At 40.3% G+C, this 21,467-nt stretch overlaps 1 long non-coding RNA gene across 1 annotated transcript; it reads left to right on the top strand.

Annotated features, from left to right (window-relative positions):
* The first annotated feature begins 18,769 nt into the window (after positions 1–18,769).
* Positions 18,770–20,853, top strand: LOC138410533 (uncharacterized). The gene is made up of 2 exons (XR_011243242.1): positions 18,770–18,996; positions 19,188–20,853. It is a non-coding gene; the product is annotated as an uncharacterized lncRNA (long non-coding RNA).
* Positions 20,854–21,467: the final 614 nt, after the last annotated feature.

Raw genomic sequence — 21,467 nt, 5'->3', positions numbered from 1 at the left:
TCAATATGCAGTTATGCTAATAGTAAAGAATTACATTATGTTCCCAAAATACAATTCTGTATCCTCCACCACCTCTGTGTGAATGTGCATCCCTTAAATGCATGTTATTATATATGTTTATCTTCATCTCTGTCCTCTCGCCTGGTCACTCTCCTCCGGGATTTTCTGCCTCCAGAGCTTTAGAGCATTTGGCTGTGAACCACCTGCTGCTGCAGTAATCATAGTAATTTAAGTTTTACTATATGTAGAACTACTCCATGTTCTCTTTCCTTCCCCTTCCTCCTTCAAAGCATAGCTCAATTTAATACCCAGTCAATCAAAGCTTTACAGTTTTTACCCGTTGCTTGAACACTATAGACACATGCTTAAACCAAAGTTACATAACTTGAAGTTGTTGTTACGATACCTGAAACAAAAGCGCTGCTTTGCACTTTAGTTGCAATTCTGCAACATACTTGCTCCTGCACACTACACACTATTTCATATATAAGACACTTAGTTCAAAAATGAAATCTCAGGGTACCATTGGGAAAACACATCTATTCAAAATACAACACACAATGGTAAATTGAAAATACTTAGACACACACCTGAAAATACTTACTTACAAAACTGAACACCAATCAGCTACAAGAAGGACATTCATCCATAATAAGGACATTCGGACTGGAGAACAGGTTTGTCTTCAACTCTCTACTCTACTCAGACTGTATCTAGAGTATTTACAGTACTGTACCATATCACGTTACTGTATCACATGTACTGTATTGCAGGGTGGCTAATGCTTCTTTTCTAACAAAAGTGGTAGTTTTGTGGAACATACCGTGATAACGTGTTGAGATGTTTCAGTACTGTGTATGGTAAGTACAGTAAAGTTCAGTATTTACAGTACTGTAAATACTGAACTTTACAGTATATACAGTACTGTAAATACAATAAAGTACAGTATACTGTACTTTATTGTATTTACAGCACTGTAAAAAAGAAGCAAACAATAACAATTTGTGGTTCCATTGTTCTACAGAATGTCTAGAAGACCTCCTGGGGGTGGACGCCAACGCTTGTTCACCCAACAGCAGGAACTTAGTGAACCTAGTCAGAGCAAACACTGCAGTCCATCACACCAGGGATATTTTCCCCGATGCTTAGCGAGAGAAGACATGTTTGTGATGTTGATGAGATCCTGTGGCCGGACCCCAACATCACAGTCGTGTACTGTAAAATACACGACTGTGATGTAATGATTTTGAATTGAGTATTTCATTTTTTGGTTGTTGTGAGAACGTGCCTTCAGTGGAACTGAATAAAAACAGTGAAAACCAAAGACTGCAGTATTTTATATAAAGGCGACTCGTGTGATGCTGCTGATCTGAAAGTTCATATGATGCAAGTGGGTCTCATTTTGTCATCAGTGACATTTTGACAAAGGATTGTTAGGTTTTGATAGCAGAGTTTCAATTTGACATAGATGTGATGGTTTATTTCCCAGTGTTGTCTTATTTGCTTGTGTGTAGTTTTGACACAATGAGCCAAGTTTTGAAAAATGTGTTGAAGCAACGGGCAAAAACTGTAGTATACAAGTATATCCATACAGACTTACAGCTTGTTGTGTATATGTGAGTCATATTTCAGACTCTGTTAGCCTGTGGGCGCGGTCTTCCCTCTGCAGCTCTCCTCTCAAGCTCTGTTCACACCGAATGCAAGATAACACAAACTCAATGCAAAGAGATCTACACGCATCACGTTGGAGCGTTTGACACTGGGGTTAGAATATTTTAAACTCAGGTGTCAAATTCATGTGATGTCATCCAATTAGTGCTGATAATGACACCCTCCAGAATCAGTCCTGGCACCGACCCGAGCTAGAGGGTAATCAGAGCCGTCAGTGCTCAGCCTCAGGAAGCGTAGACAAAGCTCCTGGAGGAGCCGGTGAAAGTCTCTGAGCCGTGAGCTCCTTGTGGACCTACACATGTGTTTCCACAACACGTTGCAGCAGTTGTAGTTACGTCAGCAGGTACTTCTCTGTTCTCTCCTGCTGGCTTCCTCTGGTGTTTCTACATGCGTAATACAACACCTTGATCGCCATAACCAGTAGTCCTCCTCTCCTCCTCCACTCGTTGCCAGATTGTTGTAAAACCCACTGTCTTAGTATCGGCTCAGTTTTTTGTAGTTAAGTTCTTAGTTTTCATTCCTCGTGCCTTTTTGCTCCTTGAATTATCTTTTTTTTCTCTCATGCCTCAGGACCATTAACCACCTGCCTTCTGCTGTTGAATTCAATTTCAATTACATTTTATTTGTATAGCGCCAAATGACAATAAACATTATCTCAATGCACTTTACATTGAAGGTCAAGACCTTAAAATGATACAGAAACCAACAGTTCCCACAATGAGCAGCTCTGACGACTGAGAGAGAGGAAACTCTTTAACTGGAAGAAGGAACTAGAGTGTGAACGACATCTACCTCGACCGGTTGGGGTGAGCGGAGAGGGAGGAGAGGTGGGTGGAAAAGAGGGGAGAGAAGAGAGAGAGATAGGGGGAGGAGAGGGGGAGAGAGAGACCAGGAACACGTGGACCATTAGGTTCAAAGCTGCTCACCTGCACGTTTCTCCACCATCTTCTCCTCTTCCTCACTTTAACTGATCACTTCCTGCTCCCACGCCTCAGGATCATCTCCCTTATCCTCCATACAACGTTGTACCTCAGTGTCTGTACCAGTGGAGGTTACAGACTCTGTGAATAGTCCATGAAAACTACTAGAAGCCCAGTTTAGATGCAAGATCCCCTCACATAGTCATAAAGGTAAAATAAAGCACGGACTCTAAAGGTGAAGTTACATATATACAAGCATGTGATACTAAACGCCATATTCCACATGTTAAAATCCACATCATGATTTCCTTAAAACTAATCTAAAAGGAATTGATGCTTTGAAATATTGATGCACTTGAAGTCACAGGGGGAAAGGTCCAGTTTGAAGTCGATTCTAGGATAAATAAAATAAAATCACAGGTCTTAATGACTTTTATTGTCTGTCAATAGAAACACAAAATATAGTCATAATCAATGATCATCCACTTTCTCTCAACATCTAATATTTCCCCGGGTTATGACACATAGACTTTTTTAACAGTTTATTTCTTCAGTCATTTATGAGAAAAACAAAATGGTAGAAATGTTTTGAGTATTTTTATTCAGTGGTGTACTTTCAGTATCTATAATAACAATAGCAAAGGAGGAAACAAGAAGGAAGGAAACTTAATGCCATGATCATTTCCTACTTAACTAAACTGTCAATGAATGTATCTGCCATGCCACCTTTACAAGGATAGCAACATAAAACCAGATGTTTGTGGTTAACATAAAGGATAATTATTAAAGGAGGTATAAAATCAATTAAATTAAAAAAAGGAAACTGGGCAGGTGGATGTTTAAAACAAAGAAAGAAATAGAATGTAGGCCTCTACAAAAGCAGAATTACAGATCTTCCAAAACCTCAGTGTGAGCAGTCAACAGAGTGTGTTTTCTCTCCACTCATCACTTCCTGTGTTCGGTGTGTTGGAGCTGCACAGGGTTCAGGTCCATGAAGACATCACCGCTTTAGCTTTATTTCCATTGTCATTGAAACTAAATAATCAGGCTCAGTAGTATGGAGGTTTCTATCTTTATTCAAGAGCAAGGCCTTTCAGTTCGAGCAAATGACTTGTTGAATTTATGTTCAGATTGTGTATTACTTTTCATCAAAACCCTGCCTCTTCTCAGACTCACTCACTTCACTTCTCTACGACTTTTTGGACTCAAATCAATTCATTTTGCAGAAGAAGAAGAGTCGTTACCAATAGTTGGTGCTCGGGCCTGATAACAGGGTCACTCTCTGAATAAATCAGGAGCAGATCAATAGACCTCACAATAACTCTTTCTTTCACACCAATAGGAGACGTCTGCACAAATAAGCTTGCAGGGACGTTCAGCCGAGCGCATGATGGTGAAAAGAGGTTGCCATGGTATAGGTGGAGGTCAGCTCTGTAACGTGTGAACAGAAAGACTGATATTTGTTGAGGAACAACTATTACCCACACTGATACGCTGAGCTGCAGAGTAATGCTCAGCTGCAGAGATACACTTAAAGTGAAACAACTTATAAAACTTTAAAACTAACTTAAACTTTATAAGAAACAACATTACTTGTAAAAAAATGTCTTCGGTTTCAGGAATCAAACGTACGTTGCTACATGAGTGAAACGTTCTTTTTCAGAAACAGATCTTTATGTGTGAAACCATTTCAAGCACTTTCTTCTCTCGTGTTGGCAGTAAGTGTCTCTGTAGAGCACCAAGAAAAATATCAAGCACAAAACACACACACACACTGTGATAGGTGGAAAAGGATGGTTTTGAATCAGAGGACAGACAGACTGACAGACTGACGATGAGTCATTCCCATTTAGAAATTTGGTCCCTGCTGCATAATGTCCTGTCCTTAAAAGAGAGGAAACTGAGAGGAGCAGCACTAAGTGAGGCTGATGTGGTGAGTCAGTGGACAGACAAGCTGCAGCCGAGCAGCGATGAGACAAACAAGAGACAACATTCAATGTGCCAATCAAATCATTCACCATTATTTCAACCTCCTGCAGAGCTCCAGGATGAGAGATGATCCCGGTGTCCACCTTTCCTTGTTCGACCTCCAGACCTAGTCGGGAAGAACAGGGAGATGTCTGCCTGTGTCCTGGGCTGAAGCCTGTCCTGGCCTCAGGGTTACGACCCTTCACTTAGCAGCTATATGATGATAGGACACTTCACCTTGCCTGGGAAGCCGTTTTCTATACACCTTAGTTTTCACGCTGTACATTTACTGTTGATATTATTTTCCCGCTCTCACTCTCGTCACTTTTCTCTCTCTCTCGCTTCACCACTCACACACGGAAGCACTGGCTCTTTCTTAAAGGAGCCAGGCTACTCTTATTACCCCGGCTATAAAACGTCAACCGATCAATGTTGATCTCTGATGCAGTTCAAGGTTCAAACTGTTTAATAGCCTATGGAGAAAATGCTTTGTGAGTTGCAGAGAGCTTGTGTTTTACACTTCACAGTGAAGCGAATGATGGTTCAGCAGCCTGAGTTGATCAAGTCAAGTCTGGATCATCTTCTAAAGAGGAACATCACTCTGTTTTTGAAGGGAGGAATCAGAGGAGAGGAGAAGAAGAACACTCTGGCTATTGGTCAGGATTGAGAGGCTTGGATGTAAAAACGGGAGAAGACTTTTAGCTCACAATGACAATTTAATGCAATGTGTATTCATGTGTTATGTCCCTTTTTATTGATGGAATTATTAAAAGCAAATGGCAACAAATCCTATTAAAGGAGCAGAGGCAGCGGGAGATCAATGAGGATACTTCTGGATTTAATGGAGCTAAATACTTTCTGAACAACCCTGGACATTGAGACAAAGGTCAACACACTTACACACATCCCCATCTTTTTTTAACGCACACACTCAGGCTCTTCCCTGGCGACAGCTCTAATAAGCCGTCAGCAGGTGAGTGTGTGTGTGTGTGGTTAATGCAGCAGCTGCTCGCTCACTAGATTAGAAATAAACTATTATCTCTAAAACAAGGAGGCGAGGTGTATCGACCTGCTCTCCGTCCCTCGGGGGAAAGTGTTGAGTGTTTAACAAGCTGCTGTTTACTTGTGTTCGTGAAGATAACTGAAGCCCATGAGCACGAGATGCTGTTATTTCAGGTTTCCCTCTCTCTGCTTTTAGCGCTACACTGTTTTCCAGCTGGTATTGGCTCTGTGGTCCACTGGACAACTGGCACATGAATGTGATGTGGAACAAAACATGAAGGCTGCTTTTCCTGTGCATATATAAAAATATAGCCTCTATGTTATTCTAGGAACCAAGGCCAATGTGAAGCTGAGGGGTAAAGAAGAAATCTGGCATAATTAGACAGTTTACAGACCTGCACTGAACTCTAGATAATCTCCTGAAGTTATCCGAAGGGGCTGCATGTGAGAAAACAAATGTCCAAGTCAGAGTTTCTCCGAAAAAATTAAAAATCCAGATGATGTCTGAATGAGTGAGGGACACAGCACAAGATTATCTATTATCACCATGAGTGAGTAGGTGTGGGTAGGTGTGGGTTGTGCCAGCGCCCCATGTATAGAGGCTACAGTCCTCGCTTCCTTTACTGCATGTCACTCCCCCTCTCTCTGCCCCCTGCTTCCTGTCTCTCTTCAACTGTCCTGTCCATTAAAAATAATGTCAGGTGACTTGTATGTGTATTAAATTCAGTCAGTGATAACCCAGCCTGTCCCACCTCCTCAGAACCCCTCACCTGTTTACACTCACAAAGTGCCAGGAGGAGAAACGTGCAAGTCCTCCAGAGGAAAATACCGAGTTCTCAGTTCATGTCTGAAAGCAGCTTTAATGGACGCCTACTCAATTGTAACCATGCCTGATCTCCTGCTTCAGCTGGTGTGAACATCTGTCGGAGTCAGTGGGATCAGGTGGATTTATCTTTGCTGCGGGCAGCGTGAAGCAGAGGAGACAGATGTGGACAGGTGTGAATTCTTCCTGTCACTATTCACTGTGGGATTTTTTTTAAGAGGCCACTGGGGATTTCTGACAAAATGAAAAGCCAGAAAAAAAAGAAATAAAGACGTAGCTGCTCCAGAGACATGCAGATTCTAAACATTTCAACAGATTTAGCTTTTTCTTATTTTCAGTAGAGTGAAGGAAACTTTCTCTGTGTGTGTCTGAAACTGGAGAAGATGATTTATATTAGTTTGACTGTCATTTGTGTGTGTACATGTATTCTGTGTCATTCGTATGATTTTGAGGGACTGCAGATGAAACTAAAATCTGGAACAGTGATTTTTGTGAAGTTGAACAGTGAAGTAAAGACCTGGACTCAGTCCTCAGGACCTGAAGTAAAGACCTGGACTCAGTCCTCAGGACCAGAAGTAAAGACCTGGACTCAGTCCTCAGGACCAGAAGTAAAGACCTGGACTCAGTCATCAGGACCAGAAGTAAAGACCTGGACTCAGTCTTCGGGACCTGAAGTAAAGACCTGGACTCAGTCTTCGGGACCAGAAGTAAAGACCTGGACTCAGTCCTCAGGACCTGAAGTAAAGACCTGGACTCAGTCCTCAGGACCAGAAGTAAAGACCTGGACTCAGTCCTCAGGACCAGAAGTAAAGACCTGGACTCAGTCATCAGGACCTGAAGTAAAGACCTGGACTCAGTCCTCAGGACCTGAAGTAAAGACCTGGACTCAGTCCTCAGGACCAGAAGTAAAGACCTGGACTCAGTCCTCAGGACCAGAAGTAAAGACCTGGACTCAGTCCTCAGGACCTGAAGTAAAGACCTGGACTCAGTCCTCAGGACCTGAAGTAAAGACCTGGACTCAGTCTTCGGGACCTGAAGTAAAGACCTGGACTCAGTCTTCAGTAATGGCTGCTCCCAGAGCAGTTTAAAGCTGCTGTTTACTTATTAGACAAAGTCATTCAAACTCAAGGGGCCAGAATATTCAAACAATCGAGGTTTTTCTCAAGGAGCGATTCAGTTTCACTGACATCATTGGTGTCAACAAAGAGGAAATGTCTCCTGTCTTTTGCTGCTGCATTTGTTGTGTGTCCACTCCACCCAGATTGTTCTCCCTATTTAATCCACACACTTGTGCTTCTCTTTATTTACTCCGCACTACACTAGCTTTTGAATATCCACTCACAACAACAACACAATAGATTTTGTTGCATACATTACTTAATGTATTGTGTTTAATTTGTGTAAGTAACACATGTAATTATTATCCTATTAAGAGCTGGGTCGTGACCGTGTTGTGAAGAAGAGAGCAAAAAACACACACAATCTAATTACACACACACACACACAAATAAAAGCAATTTTAAATGAACAGATGTGTTAATTACATGAACCTGAGCCAGCGGATAAACACACTCAGCTGGTCCCATCTGTAAGGGCCACACATTCTGCTCATTTATTTTAATTTGCATCAAAGTACACAGAGACCATGACAGTTTTCTACCATGATGCTAACAAAGAAACACACAGTCAAACAGAACCACACATTTTTACAATCCTCACTGTTTCCCACATTGATCCCCTCTGATAAGATCCTGATGGATCCTGATGGTGTCAGCTGATCCTGGACCATGATCATAACCAGACTTGTTGATACACAACATGTCTCCTCATCCTCATCAGTGACTCCTCAGTTCATGTGTCATCTGTCTGTGTCACAGGTGATTGTCTCTGTTTCCTGTTCATGTCCAATATGTTGAGTATTCACTACCTGTCACTCTCAGTGGAAGCTTTTAGTCACGTCTCATTTTATAAGGGTTTAAAACCAGGTGAGAAGGAGATTCTCTCCCATCAGAAACGAGGTTGTCATCATGGTGGGATTCATTTTAGCCTGAGTCTTTGAAGGAAGTGAGTCATGGATCATTTGTGAAGGGCGACAGCAACGGGCTCCACCATTAGTGAATCAGATTAAGACGCCAGGAAACAGACTTGAAAATGATTAGAAAAGGAAAAATGAGATTGCAGTGGCACAGGAAGATTAAACCAGGATGTAAACTGTATTTGTAGTAGACGTTAACATATCCAAACTTTTTACAGCCTATACTCGCTACCAGATTTTTGGCTTCTTTTGACTTCCTGAAATATAGCTCACAAGCTTTGCTCCATTTATATAGTTGTTGAATTTCACTGTAAGACACATACATATGGAATGATGTCATGATACATTATGCAGATGAAATTCAAGTAATGTGCAAAAGGACATTTTTTTACCAACAATAGTGCAAGTAATGGTGAGAAGATGTGAAAAATATTTTATGTAATGACTGAAGTCAAATAGCAATGAAGCACCAGTGGAAACGTTCCTTTTAAACTGAAAAGCTACAGAACAGAATCGGTTTCATCCACAAACAGCAGGGCAGATTTCTGCAGTAATTCTTTCATCAGAGCCGTTTCCAGTAGAAGTCCATTATCATCTCTGGAGGGGACAAACAAGTGCCTCAGGCCAGAGGCCGATCAGAACTAATCATAGATGAATTATTCAGTTAATCAGCTGGTTGCAATCCATCACCTTCTCTGTATTAATTCAACAAATCCCCCGAATCATCTGCATCTCAACAACCATCTTCTCGTCTTATGCCACTTGAGCTCTGTGTGCAATATTTCCACAAGTCCTGAAATCTGACACTGAGGGACGGTCAGTGGACATGTACATCTGAATGCAGGCTTTATTTCCTCACTAGTAATAGATCATGAGAAGACATTCGGCTTCCGGCATTGACGCTGCCGCACAGTTTACGCTTCTCCTTTCCACAGATACATACCTGTGACAATCCATTCAGATCATATTGTATTCTCAGCTACTATCATTATAGTAGATCTGATTGTTTAACTTTTCTGAATTATTAATTGCTCCTTTTCTTCTGGCCAAGTCCCAGATTACTTCAAGAAAGTCACTATTCAGCCTTTATTGAAAAAGCCAAATCTTGACCATGCACTCCCACAAAATTACAGGCCCATTTCAACACCTCCTTTCATATCTAAAATCCTCGAGAAGGTGGATCTGACCCAACTGCTAGATGTGAGTGAGCATAAGAACATTTTCAACCCAAACGACATAGTACAGAAACCGTCAAAACGACTTATTAATGTCTGCCGATGCTGGCGTATTACTGCTCCTCGACCTCAGTGCCGCATCTGACACCATTGATCAAATAACACCTCATCCCTGGCCCCACTGATGCGTGGAGTGCCACAAGGTTCTATTCTTGGTCCCATTAGGAAACGTCATCAGCCACTTTAATGGGATATCATATCATTCCTATGCTGATGACACACAAATGTACTTTTCCTTCAAGCCAGACAACGTGTGAAAGTCCTCGCAGAGTGCCTATCCGCCATCAAGGAATGGATGTCACTTAACTTTCTTCGGTTAAATAATTATCTTCGGCCCCGACCAGCTAGCAGGTAGACCCCTAACATTTCTCGGTCCCCTGGCAGCCAATATTAAAACAACAGCTAAAAATCTAGGCGTCACATTCGATCCCCATCAAAACACACGTTAACCAAATCATTAAATCTTGCTACTTCCATCTACGAAACATTTCTAAAATCAAACTGGTTCTGTCCCTCTCTGATTTAGAAAAGATTATATATGCCTTTGTTTTCTCCCACCTGGATTATTGCAACGCGCTGTATTCATGCTTCAGCCAAACCCTGTAACTCGTTTGCAGCTTGTCCAGAACACTGCTGCTCGTATTTTAACAAATCCAAACCGTAGGGCTCATATCACTTCAGTTCTTGCATCCCGTCATTGGTTACCAGTTAAATTCAGGATTGATTTTAAGATTCTTTTATAACTTTTAAAGCCCAACATGGGCTGGCCTCAACCTACATTTCAAGGTGACCGGGCGTTTTCTGTCAGGGCCCCGAGGCTCTGGAACTCCCTGCTGGATGAGATGAGGCTCGCAAACTCAATACTGAACTTTAAATCACTGCTCAGAGCTTATTTTTATAGGAAAGCATTTCTAACATGCGAGCTGTAATTACTTTCACTACAATAATGACACAGAGTTCAGTTATGATGCTCCCTCTCCCCTCCCCTGACCCCACCACCCCATCTCTCTCTGTATTCTACTCCCTCATTGCCACCCACCTCCTCCTTCCCCATTTCTCCGCTCACCCCAACCGGTCGAGGCAGATGGCCGCCCACGCCGAGTCTGGTTCTGCCAGAGGTTTCTCCCAGTTACAGAGTTTCTCCTCTCCACAGTCACCAGGAGGCTCGCTCATTGTGGGAACTGTTGGGTTTAATATGACAGCTTCTGCCACCTTGAGAGTCGGTATTGAGTTAAATCTAGTTTAAAAACAAATGAATAAATAAATAGAATAAAAAAGGCACAGAGGTAATGACGTCTGATCTACTGAGCGGGCCACATGGCTTTCATAGCACTGCCATACAAGCCAGTAGTCAGATTGACCTTTAGCCTCTCAATGTAATTGTGATTGATAGGCTGAAACACTTGATGACACCAACATACAATTGAAGTTATTATTTTATTTTATTTTCATTACAACAACCAGTCTTACAGAGAATGTGATGTGAACTGAAAACCTTTTATAATTTCTTCTTCTTCTAGCCATGGATTTTATTAATGTTCTTGTGAAGCACTTTGTAACTTTGTTTAGATAAGTGCTATACAAATACAGTTATTATTATTATTATTACTACATTTAGACAGGACGTGCCTAATGCAAGAAAAAAATAGGGTTCATGACAATTCAAAAAAATAAGTGAATATGGAAAGAAGTATTTCGAAAGAGTTAATACAGAATTAATGGAGTAATTAAACAAACTATAACTTCACTCAATGGAGCTCATAGCTCCACAGAAAGTCTCCTAATGAAAACACATTTAAATTCACAAGATCTGTGTTTCACTTCGATCTGCAAGAAATTACAATCGCTCAGTTATTTCACCAAGATCCTTGAATTACTATCTGAGAAATCCATGTTAACAGTTTATTGAAGTTCTTGTTCGGTTCTTCCCTGACCCACATCCTTTCACCAAGTTCTGTGGAAATCATGCTGACAAAATGGACGAGACCAAAAAGGCCAGTTTCTCTACATACGGAATCACCAATAAGTAATTATTTCTCCATGAGTTCTGAGAACATGAATATACATATTTAATCCACATTAAAGATTTGAGTAGCAGAACTCAACAGAATTGATTTGGTTTCTAAATGAATTCTGTTTATGAACCATTGAAGCAGGATTCAACCGACACAAGTCAAACAAGTTGTGTAACCATCATTGTTAATCTCCTCATTTCTCTTTTATGTTTTTTGTGCATGAGGATCGCTCCTCTTTAAAGCTTCCGGTACTTTCTAGTGACTAATTATGTTGAGTTAGTTTCAGAACAGTGAACTACAGAAGCACATCTCTGATTAATTAAATGATTTTAATGAGCCTCAAATGTTCAACAGGAACAACAAGGCCTCCGTCTTCCAGAGCCAGAACAATGACAGAAGACATTTGTGAACATTTTTAGCAGCAGCTTCCACAGCTGTTGTTTTGACTAAAATGAGATGAACAGACACCAGAGACACCAAGCTGCACGGCTTCATAACGTAGAGTCCTGGCATTAAGTTGAGAACCTAACCCGAACTTTATTTCAAGGAAATACAGGCGTATACCAGAAACCTCAGGCAGCAGCTCCCCGTGAACATGCAGCCGTGCAGCAGTGCAGCCACAGTGGCCCGGGCATCACAATGTTGCTTAGCAACCGACACTGCCCGTGGCACCATGCGCTCTGGTTGGACCTGGAGATCTGTGCGGAGTTAGGGCTGCTGTCCGCCGGCTCCATGGTCTGACAGAGATGAAGGGAGCAGAGAGTTATTGTCAGCAATGGTAGAATATGTGAGGAATACTTGTTGTAATCATATTCATGAATAAATGGTCTCATTTGTAGAATATCTGCTCATGAGAAATCAAATGTGGAAGAAGTGGGAGTGAAAACCTTGACTACTTGTAATTTTCTCCTGATTATCTTTGTGCAGTCACACTCATCAAAACGACTGTTTCTACCTTTGTCAGAAAAGGTCATGAAATAGCAGTTATTTCTTTATCTGCAAGTAAAACTGCACCGACTGAGTCAGTCAAGGAGAAAATAATATTACATGCAGAGCAGAGTCGACACTTTGAGTTCACTGCACTTTAGGTTTTTATTTCTCACATTTTTGCTTTTTTGTAACTGTGGCAAAATGTCTATTTTATTGTGATAGCTGCTCTTCAAACCGTGAGCAGAACAAACCACGGTTATCTAGCATGGCTCTGAAATTATTATTATTATATAATATAAATAATATCATTGACATTATATACTGAGACATAATCATTATAGCAGTTCAATTGTAAAGAATAATAAGAAAGCCATCAGGTAAAACACTATGTGTGTGTGTGTGTGTGTGTGTGTGTGTGTGTGTGCCTTGTGTGTGCCTTGTGTGGGGATTGTGTTCTTAATGTTTGTGAAAAGAAAATTGATGAAATATATTTTTTTTTCAAACTTAGACTCATTGGCCTTGTGAAGAACATAAATAGAACATATGTTCTGTACATCTACACATTTAATGACATGTGGTGTTCAGGCAGTGTGGAACCTGTAGGTGCACAGGGTTATGTGTTATATTATTACATTTCATTCAGCTGCTGCTTTTATCCAAAGATACTTACAATAAGTGCATCAACCGTGAGGGAACAATCATTTCATGATCATTGCTGTTCTTTGCAGTTCAATTTGCTTCAAAACGACAAATTACAAGTGCGTCATGTAAAATGCATATAAGTGCAACCAGACTTAAATTTAATTTAAATTAAAAAAGATTATTATAAGCACCAGCTGTCCTCCACCTTTTTGTGTTCAAATGAAACACCAAAAAACGACAGGGGATCAGATTGTGGGATATTTTGTTCTCTGTGTTTCTGTTTTCTCTTATTACCAGTGAACTTTTGAAACGTCTGACACTTTGACAGCAGATGTGACTGACAGATGCTCCGTCGGGACCCACAGGAAGTTTATTTGCTGTTTGTGTCAGTCTGACTCTGAGCTGGCTTGAAAACTTCCCATGTAAGAATAGAAAACGAGTGTTTGTGTAACAGCAAAGTCACTGTGACCCCATTTTGAAAAGTCCTCCTCTAATCTTACACTCTCTCAGAACTCCACCAGTAGAGAAGCTGCGGTGTCGGGTCGTATATAGAGTTTCCTGTAGATGTGAGGAAGGACTTAGATGATTAATGAATTTAATCCACTTCAGAATTACAAATTGTTACGAAACCATCAACAACTATAATCCAGAAACTACATTTAACAAGTTTTCATGGAGGACACTGTTTGATTCTCAATATTCAGATGAGAGAAATAAGTGTCTCCTCGAGTTCTTAAGACAGAAGGAAGACAAATTGAGTTTTTTAGATTAATCATGTTATTGAGTCTCTTTAGTGTCTCGTCCACACACAAAGTTTACTTTGCTTTCAGTTTAATCACATTTGCTGTCAATGTCTTCATGTGAGCAGATTTCATCAGTAGATGTCTGTCACTTTCTAAACCCGACGACACATTATATTAAAAGTGCAACAGAGACATTTGTTTTCCAGGAGCCTTCTGTTGAAGCTGGTGGTGGACATGCAGTGAATGCACAGACCCAATGATGAACCATAAACCTGAGAGCCTGCTTGAAAACACATTTTTCCCAGAGGGAATATAAGCAACTGCTCCCGTTAGATCCTCCATGAAAGGAGATTAATTCTCATAACCTCTCGACTTCGCTGCACAGACCTGTTCCACATTACTGTCTTTTTTTCATGCACTGCACCGGCTCTGCAGGTGTTTAAAATCGTAAATCCTGAGGCTGCCGCTCTTCTCTTAAAACCAAGGACAGGCGGCGTCAAGAAGATTTGTGGCACTCGATTTGTCTGCAGTGGTGATTTTCTGGAAGAGACCATACATTATATTTATTCCCGGTAACGTCCATACTCACTACACTGGCTCAGTCCAACAGCCTTAGTTCTCCTATGTGAGATGTTTGCATTTGACTGTTCTCCATCAGGACTCTGAGATCCCTGTGACTCTCTGCGTCGATCCGTTCTGCAGAAACCCACTAATAAATACACAGACAAGACAAATTTGGTAATCCAGCCTCTTGTATTTTAAGATTTCCATCACAAGGTGCTGTGAGGAAAATACTGTGTCATGTAAATCAGGAACATCTCGGTGAAATAAATATGAATTAGTTTAGTTCATTTAAAGACCTACTACATAAACCATCACATGATACATCTGTTATTGTAACTAATAAATAACATGTTGAATTTAACCATCTAATGTGAATGAAAGGTTTTGGTTTGACAAACAATAATGACAGATTATGTCTGATCATGTAGGAACGATCAAAATCAAGTATATTCAAAGTATGTTTTTCAAATTAGTTTAATGCAATTTGTACAAATGTTAATAAAATAAAAGTAGTACTAGCTGGTACATTTGACTTGTCTATTTTTCACTATCCTATCATTGTGTGCATCACCGAACCAGGGAAAACTCAACATCCAACGTTTGAGCATTTTGTATAAACACTCATTACACACAGTCTCTGTGGTTTCTGAGCAAACAGCTGTAAAACTGACATCAGAACAGGGAATCGTCAGACGGAGGGGAAGATTCCCTGTTCTGAGGTGAATGTGGCTGCTTTGCTGATGATTTGCTGCTGATGTGCTGACGGACGCAGGACGATGTCTCTGTATCTACTTTTCTCCTTGAAGCTCCGAAAGATCAACATCTGTCCCAGGGCTCCTGCTGCTCCCTTTTCACCTCATCAGTCAATCTACACACTGTCTCCATGGCAACATTAGTCCTCCAGTATCTGCCCATTTCCAGTGGTGATGTGGCTAAAAGATGAAGACAAAACAAACTTAGAAAGACTTTAATATCCTGTCAACCAGTAACTCTTACCTCAATAAAGAACACTGAACTGATTGACTGCATTACCCAAAGCATGATGGGAGATGGGAGCGTTTGATCCAAAATGGAAATGATTCAAAAGTACAATCAAAATGGCTGATTTGTCCCTGTATGTGTTGAACGCATCAGGTTAAACAAAAATAAATCACGTTTGAACATGTCCTCACGTTCCTAGAGCCACATTTCCACTGCAGGACATTTCCACAGGAAGCATTAGCTGGAAGTCCTCGTGTGTCCACCACAGGAACCAGTGTCCAAATAAAGTTTTTAATCCAAGAAAGGTTCTGGTATAGAGGCAAGTACCTCATGAAAGGATCAGAACCTTTGAGACTGAACATGCCGACATGTTTATTCATGTACAAACTATTTGTCAGGTTATTGAAATATGTGTCCAAACATCAAACTGTGCTTGTACAGCTGTTTATTACATTACATTTATTATGGTGTCGTTTCTGATCATGTATTTAAATTATATTTACATTTTCCATGCAACTTTATTACATAACTCAATGTTTTAATGAATCATGTTGAGTTGATGAGAATAAATCAAATTACTTGATTGTGATCTGATTCAATAAAGTTAAACGTATGTAAAATATATGTAATGTAATCGTCTGTGCCCTCTTTTATGTTTATGTGTGTGTGTGTGTGTGAGAGTGTGTGTGTGTGTGTGTGTGTGTGTGTGTGTGTGTGTGTGTGTGTGTGTGTGTGTGTGTGTGTGTGTGTGACATCACCGAGTGTGACGAGGAGCAAACACATCATCTCTTGTGCATATTTAACTTTCTGTGTAAACAGAAACAACACGATCGCTCCCAAAAATGTAAAGTGTTCAATACAAGATTAAACAGCAGCATTGATCTGATGGAAACTTCCTGTGCGTGTGAAATGAATTAGACATGACAGTGTTTGTAGCTTTGAAATGATGTGGAGATTCAATTCAAAGGTTTGTGAATGAATGGAAGTCATGTGACTCATTCAGGAATTATTCCGAGTCTTTTCACTGATAGCTACAGCTCTCAGGCTCCGCCTCTCAAATATAGCAAACAACTGTTCTGGTTCAAAGTGTCTGGAGGTGAAGAGCTGCAGCGTGGAAACGGAATCCTTCTCTTTAAGAACATTTGAGAAGCACACGAGGATTTAATAACTTTTATCTGCAGGCTTTCAAAGAGGTGTTAGAAAAAACGTTCATCCATTAAACACACAGCAGCAATTTCCATCTGCAGTTTTTATCATGTATCTGCTCTGTGGAGAAACATTCACCTTTTAATAGATGGATGGACAGAGGGATGGACAGATGGATGGACAGACACACAGATAGATGGATCAGATAGAACAGGAAATAAACAGACTGAAGTTTATAGGTGTCCCAGATTACCTGAATTCATATAAATACTTTGACGTGAGTGGTTCCAAACTGTTTCTTGTGAGACAAACTGAATATGAGACAAACTGAACATGAGACAAACTGAACATGAGACAAACTGAATATGAGACAAACTGGTTATGAGACAAACTGAACATGAGATAAACTGAACATGAGACAAACTGAACATGAGACAAACTGAACATGAGACAAACTGAACATGAGACAAACTGAATATGAGACAAACTGAACATGAGACAAACTGGATATGAGACAAACTGAACATGAGACAAACTGGATATGAGACAAACTGAACATGAGACAAACTGAACATGAGACAAACTGAACATGAGACAAACTGGTTATGAGACAAACTGGTTATGAGACAAACTGGATATGAGACAAACTGGATATGAGACAAACTGGTTATGAGACAAACTGGTTATGAGACAAACTGGTTATGAGACAAACTGAACATGAGACAAACTGAGCATGAGACAAACTGAACATGAGACAAACTGGACATGAGACAAACTGGTTATGAGACAAACTGGATATGAGACAAACTGGTTATGAGACAAACTGGATATGAGACAAACTGGTTATGAGACAAACTGAACATGAGACAAACTGGTTATGAGACAAACTGAGCATGAGACAAACTGGTTATGAGACAAACTGGTTATGAGACAAACTGGATATGAGACAAACTGGATATGAGACAAACTGGTTATGAGACAAACTGGATATGAGACAAACTGGTTATGAGACAAACTGGATATGAGACAAACTGGACATGAGACAAACTGGTTATGAGACAAACTGGATATGAGACAAACTGGTTATGAGACAAACTGGTTATGAGACAAACTAAACATGAGACAAACTGGTTATGAGACAAACTGGATATGAGACAAACTGGATATGAGACAAACTGGTTATGAGACAAACTAAACATGAGACAAACTGGTTATGAGACAAACTGGATATGAGACAAACTGGACATGAGACAAACTGGTTATGAGACAAACTGGATATGAGACAAACTGAACATGAGACAAACTGGATATGAGACAAACTGGTTATGAGACAAACTGAACATGAGACAAACTGGTTATGAGACAAACTGGTTATGAGACAAACTGGTTATGAGACAAACTGGATATGAGACAAACTGGTTATGAGACAAACTAAACATGAGACAAACTGGATATGAGACAAACTGAACATGAGACAAACTGGATATGAGACAAACTGGTTATGAGACAAACTGAACATGAGACAAACTGGTTATGAGACAAACTGGATATGAGACAAACTGGTTATGAGACAAACTGAACATGAGACAAACTGGTTATGAGACAAGCTGGATATGAGACAAAATGAACATGAGACAAACTGGTTATGAGACAAGCTGGATATGAGACAAACTGAACATGAGACAAACTGGTTATGAGACAAACTGGATATGAGACAAACTGGTTATGAGACAAACTGAACATGAGACAAACTGGTTATGAGACAAGCTGGATATGAGACAAACTGGACATGAGACAAACTGGATATGAGACAAACTGGTTATGAGACTGATATAAGGTGATTGATTAATATATAGTTTTTTATCCCCTCTATATAGTGCACTCATTGTTTCCCATAATGCATCATGAAAAACATTTAAATTTTACTGTGGGATTTTCCACCAGCTGACATTGTTGTTGTTGACATGATTATTGGTTGGAAGAGTATTATATATATTATATATACTTTTTATAGTTCTCTGTATAGAAGACACTACACGGTGAGGAAGGCTTCGTGATGATTTGTGACCCCGCCCCTGTGCTGCGGCGTTTGTCACTCAACAGGAAATGGTTGAGTGTCAGATGTGTGACTGTATCAGTGTCATCAGCGATGCAGCCTTGAGGCTGATAAATGTGTGTTTTCTTCAAATCTTCAGTTTTTCACTGCGGGGCCTCACTGGGATTGTGTCCCTCCACCAACCAGTGCAGTTTCCGTCTACATCTTAATTCCCTGCTGTAGATGGAGAGACTGTCGTCAGTTGTAAAGAAGCTGTGGCTGTGTGGTGAGTGGAATCTTTCAAATGTTTCTGTGAGGATTCTCTCTCCTAATAATACGTGAATCAAAAGGCTGAAGTTAAATGTCGATGGGACCATGTGCAGATTTAAGTTCAGGCTATTTCCACAGAGCTTATTAAATTTTTTTCTTGTGTCTGCTGTGGCCTCCTGCTAAGATCAGTACTTACCCTCCCCACAGGAGGCTTCAGAACCGGTGAACAGCTTCCAGTGTGGAGCCGGAGGAGAACTGTGTCTGATGTGAGAGACATCTGCTAAATGCAGCATGACAAGATAAAAAACTTCCAGGGATGGAGATGACTGACGAGGAGGCGAATAGAGTCCCACGCAGAAAGAATGGAGATGTTGACGTTCCTTCACATTGAGGAGGAGGAATACCTACGTTTACTTTAAATAACTTCATGAGCAATGTTTTGTTGTAGAACTGAAGAGTTACCGTACTGGGAGACTAATCAACAGATTTCAATTCTCTGAACCAATCCTCTGCTTGCTTTGACAAAAGAGACTGGATCATTCATCTAAACAGTCAAACAGAGTAAGAAATAAAAGTCTGACTTGAGAATGTACATTTCTTCATATTGTTACAACTGGAATAAATATTTTCATCATTTTAAAATAATAAAAATATAATATTAGTAATAATAAATACAAACGGTATATTTAGCAGTCAGATTGGATCTTATGAATAAAGATCAGACATATTAGGATTGTGATATTGTGTGTGATTTGGTGCAGCTGGATTGAACTGAAGGGACCTTGGAGGTAAGAGTGATGTTTCTAATGTTATACTCTGTGGTTGAGCAGGTAGAGTGGGTCGTCCACAAGGTCGGTGGTTTGATCCCAGACCCTACAGTCCTGTCTGTGCAGGGCTGATGTGGATCATATGACTATATATGACTTCTCACCCTGTTATGCAATGACACATATTTTAATCTTCCCTTGAAATGAAATGCTGCAGCCTTCATGTCTTTGTACACTCTCATCACTGGCTCCCGACTTTTACATTCCAAACATCTCAGGGTTCCTTCTGCATCCAAATGAGAGACAGTCTGAGAATCAAATTTAAAAATGACTGTGAAGTGGCTCAGCTGTGAATCTATGTAACCACACATCTTCAAGCGTCCCTCTGTCCCACAGCAAACAGCAACAAATACTCTCGTCTTCTGCCTTTGTCAGTTTGGAGGTAGTGTGCACAATGACAACAGTCCTCTAACCACCTGAAGAGGATACAATTACACAAATGTGTTTCTTCATGTCCTTGTCATTGTCCTCTGCTTCTGATCTTCATCTGTTGCCTCCCCTGCAGCTGCTGTGTTTCATGGTGTGTTTACCTGAGGGACTCCTCCGTCTGCTCCAGTCTCCTAGAAACCAATTAGCGTGGGTGGCAGATATCTGAGCTCTCAAGGACAAACCCAAGGCCAAAAAACCTCGAGGCGAAAGCCAGGGATCTGTTCATTCAGTGTTCACAGAGATTTAGATTTTTTTAATCTAATCAATAATTAGATAGATAAATAGAGTAAACTAAAGAAAGACTCAACTATGTGAAGTTCAACCACAGCAGTAATGACGAGGCTCTGTGTGCAGCAGGAAAACTCAAAATCCAGAGCATTCACTAAATCTCCATCACACGTGGCATCTAGTGCACTTCTGTCCGTCCAGGGAGACGGATCCTCACATGTGTCTCTCTGAGGTTTCTACAATATTTGTTTTCCCTGTTAAAAGAGTTTTTGGAAGTTTTTCCTGACTCTTGTTGAGTTAAGAACAGATGATGTCACAGCTTGTTGAAGCCTATGAGACAAAGTGTGATTTGTGAATATGGGCGATACAAATAAAATTTGATTGATTGATTTCTTAGTTTGGGAACTCTGAACACATCAGCTCAGTAACGTTGATTTCCTCATTGCTGTGGATTCACCAAGTATTAACTTCAGGAAACGTGTAGTTGTTGCTGCGATGTTTATCACAACAGGAGATCATGTGATCGAGGGTGAGAGTCAGTGGATCTGTCTGAGATGGAACCGCTCTATATAAATACACACCATTTACACAGAGCGGCTCATTGTGGGAACTGTTTCTCTATAAGTCTCGACCTCAACGTGTAAAGAGCCTTGAGATCATGTATGTTGTCATTTGGCACTATACAAATAAAAGTGAACTGAGTACACTGAATATAAATATCATTAGAACTAAATATAAATATATTGAGCAGAACTATAATAAATATAAATATATTAATCCGAACTACACATAAATTAAATATAATCATCAGATCTACATAAATATCTATTTATTCATGAGAACTATAGATTCAATATCAATTCCTTGATCCAGTGATTGATTCAGATTCATCGACACTGACGTGAAGGTGTAATTGAGATTTCAGTGGAAGTAATCAGCTGCCGTCAGGTTCACTCACATCCCAAGTGTTTGTGTTTTCATAAGTTCCTGCTCAATGCATCAC

Source organism: Paralichthys olivaceus, chromosome 6 (genome assembly GCF_024713975.1).
Source record: "Paralichthys olivaceus isolate ysfri-2021 chromosome 6, ASM2471397v2, whole genome shotgun sequence".
Taxonomy (NCBI): domain Eukaryota; kingdom Metazoa; phylum Chordata; class Actinopteri; order Pleuronectiformes; family Paralichthyidae; genus Paralichthys; species Paralichthys olivaceus.
Note: the sequence above shows the minus strand (reverse complement) of the source record. Positions and strands in the feature narration are given on the sequence as shown.